We start from the raw sequence: 2,946 nt of genomic DNA, 5'->3' as shown, positions 1-2,946 counted from the left end.
TATACTTTATTTTTGCTAGCACAATAGCAATAAGGGAATTTTTATGAGTGATTAATTTACAACATGAATTGTCTCAGTGAACCAATTAGTTGAAATGAATCACAATTCATATGAAAGAGAAATTAATATTTAGAAAGAACCAAATTATTATCCCGTCTCAGACATTAAAAAGCTATAACTTTTGATAATGCTGCACCACTACACTTTAGAAACAGTAGCTTGTTGTTTAAAAGGAGAAATACACCACTGAATAATAATTTAGTTAGCAGAATCACTATTTTTACTTAGTCTTGCTTGAATTTGCTGTGAATCTCAAATCATAAGGGATCTTTTACAACAGCCCAAAAAATGGATCAGTGTTAAAGTCACCACATTTCTGGCAGTATGGGTGTTCTAGTTTAAAGAGAAAATGACTGCCTGTGGTGCTTCTGTCTAATGCTTTTGTTGCCTACACTGTGTTATATAAGTAGATTCTGTGATCACAAGCGTAATGTATAACACTAGCAGACAAATGCTTTATCACATCCTGTATCCGGTCATTTGAGCCAGAAGCCAAAGGCAAGGCTTACTTTGCTGTGGTTTCTATCAGATGCAATACAAGCACAAACATATACACAAAAGAACATTCTTAGTCATTTTCTTATTCCTTCTTTTTTTTTACATCACCGACACACATAGTCAAACATTCCTTTGGTTTGTTCTTGGGCACACAAGCATGAATTTGCAGCAATTCCATTCAGTGCAGCAAGGGCTTCTCTCTCCAGACCCTGATAGCACATGGAGCTCTGGTTTGGCAGAATACCAGCGGGCTGCTCTGTCCTAGAGAGAGTGAAAGGGAGAACCCACATATGGAGTCCGTAGACCACTCAGCCTCAAAGCGTGCCTCAGCTCTCAGGGTGATGAAATATTCATTGAGCGTGCTCAAACACAGTGAACGCTTCCTTTATTTTTAAAGTGGCACAGAAGTGGGACTTCTCATCATATTGGCCATAATTCAATCAGGTTATCATCTGGTGATCATCAAATGTGCGCACACACACACACACACACACACACAGCAGTCTGGCTGGGGAACAGCCCTCTACGATAAACACACTAGGGTATTTTAAATTCCCTTGACGGGGCCACTATAGCTCTGTCAACACTAACTCTACCAATCTATTTATATTGCATACCTTTGTAACTTCGGCAGATAGCTGAGATCAGCTTATATTTTTCTTACAGCGCACATTCAATAAATGCAAGTGCTGTGCAAATCACTTTTTGTTGGCATCAGTCTTTCATTTTGCATATGCTTCATTGTTAATGCATCAATTTAAACATTGTAGCTAATGAAACTGGTACAAAATGCACAGCATTTAATTAATCACTATATGTCAGGAATTAGTCATTTTTTATAGTGTAGACCTAAATCAGGTTAAACACCATACTGAATTTAACATGGATGAAAACTGGGAGGAATAGACTTACAGCCTTTCCAATGGCACAAACTGTATAAAGGTCCTGGATCAAGTTTTTGCAAGTCACACCTATTAAAAGGGTGTTCGTCTACTGAAAGACATTGTCAACTGAACAATCCCTCATAGCCTCATTTTCATTCCTGTCAAACATCCTGTTAGATGTTGCTACCCTGACTAAGATCTGATGAGATCTGAATAAAAATCATGCCTAAATTACATATTCATAACTTATTATTATTTTTTTTATGTTTAAACATGTTTAAACATCAGCATCTGTGTTTGAAATCTGTTTTGAGTTGGACAGAGTTTTGACCTGTTAATTATTTTATTTAGACCCTAGTGTTTCCCTGTGTATTTTTAGCCCTAAATTTAGTTGTTCCTTGTCCATTATTTATTGTCTATGTTTGCAGGTTGTTCTGTTCTCTTATCTAACAGTTATGTGATATGTATTTTATTTTGTGATCTTTATCCTTTTTTTTGCAACCAAAAACTGCATTATGAAATATGATCTGTAGTTGTACACTCATTGCAACATTTTTTTTTTTTTAGCCAGGAGTCAAAAAACAAACAAACTCACAACTCAACTATTTTGGCCTGCATGTCACCCATGCAAGATATTTGATTGAAATAAACACAGTGTTTAACCCAGTTTGTAGTTGTTTGTGGGTATGTGTGCAAGTTTAAAGTTGCAAAAGTTGCAATATAGCTATCATGATTACAAGCTTATCTTATTCAAACCTCTCCTTTTTATTTGCAAATCACCTTGTGCAGCTTGCATGTCATTGTCCATAATTACTTTGAGGACTTTTTTGGCCCCTTCAGAAGAGTCTAATCAATAAATCATGTTGTTTTATCTCACCTTTACAAACATGCTCAGGATCTCTACTGTGTTGCTGCTTCCACCCACATTGCCTCATTATCCGGTGAAGGTCTGAAAAAAGCATAGATATTAAAAATGTGTTTTGAGATACTGCTGCAGCATTCTAGTTCACACAGATTTTTGCAATCTATATGAAAGCATCACTCTTCTGCTTAACTTTAACATATACTGTATATAAAAAATGGACAAGACACTTTAAATAAAATTACATACAAACACATACTAAACACTGAAGATGAGTTAGAAAACAAAACAGGACACTTAAAGAAGCTTAACCTTGAGTGAGCGGATGAGAGATGGTGGAAGGACAGTGCCTGGTGCAAAGAGTGAGACATGCAGCCTCAGTCTGGTCATGAGATTTCATCACTCTAAAAATACATCCTCTCAGAAGCCCAAAGAGCTTTTCTGTGCTTTCGGTATGTGTGTGTGAGTGTGTGTATGTGTTGAATAATGAAGTGTGAGAGCTGGCAGAGCATGCACAGTGTACAGATTCTCCTCAGGACAAACCACGGTTTTGCCACATAATCCATTCTCCGCCCCTTTTTTGGAAAGAGGGAGTTATACTGGGCTCTCCTGTAGTTTGCTGTTCTTTCCATTAAAGGGATG

At 37.0% G+C, this 2,946-nt stretch overlaps 1 long non-coding RNA gene across 1 annotated transcript; it reads right to left on the bottom strand.

Moving 5' to 3' along the window:
* On the bottom strand, positions 1-2,946 carry LOC122141079. Its single transcript, XR_006157531.1, has 3 exons — positions 2,617-2,946; positions 2,320-2,391; positions 1-819 (listed from the first exon to the last, which is right to left on the bottom strand). It is a non-coding gene; the product is annotated as an uncharacterized LOC122141079 (long non-coding RNA).

Source organism: Cyprinus carpio, chromosome B20, assembly GCF_018340385.1.
Source record: "Cyprinus carpio isolate SPL01 chromosome B20, ASM1834038v1, whole genome shotgun sequence".
Classification (NCBI taxonomy): domain Eukaryota; kingdom Metazoa; phylum Chordata; class Actinopteri; order Cypriniformes; family Cyprinidae; genus Cyprinus; species Cyprinus carpio.
Note: the sequence above shows the minus strand (reverse complement) of the source record. Positions and strands in the feature narration are given on the sequence as shown.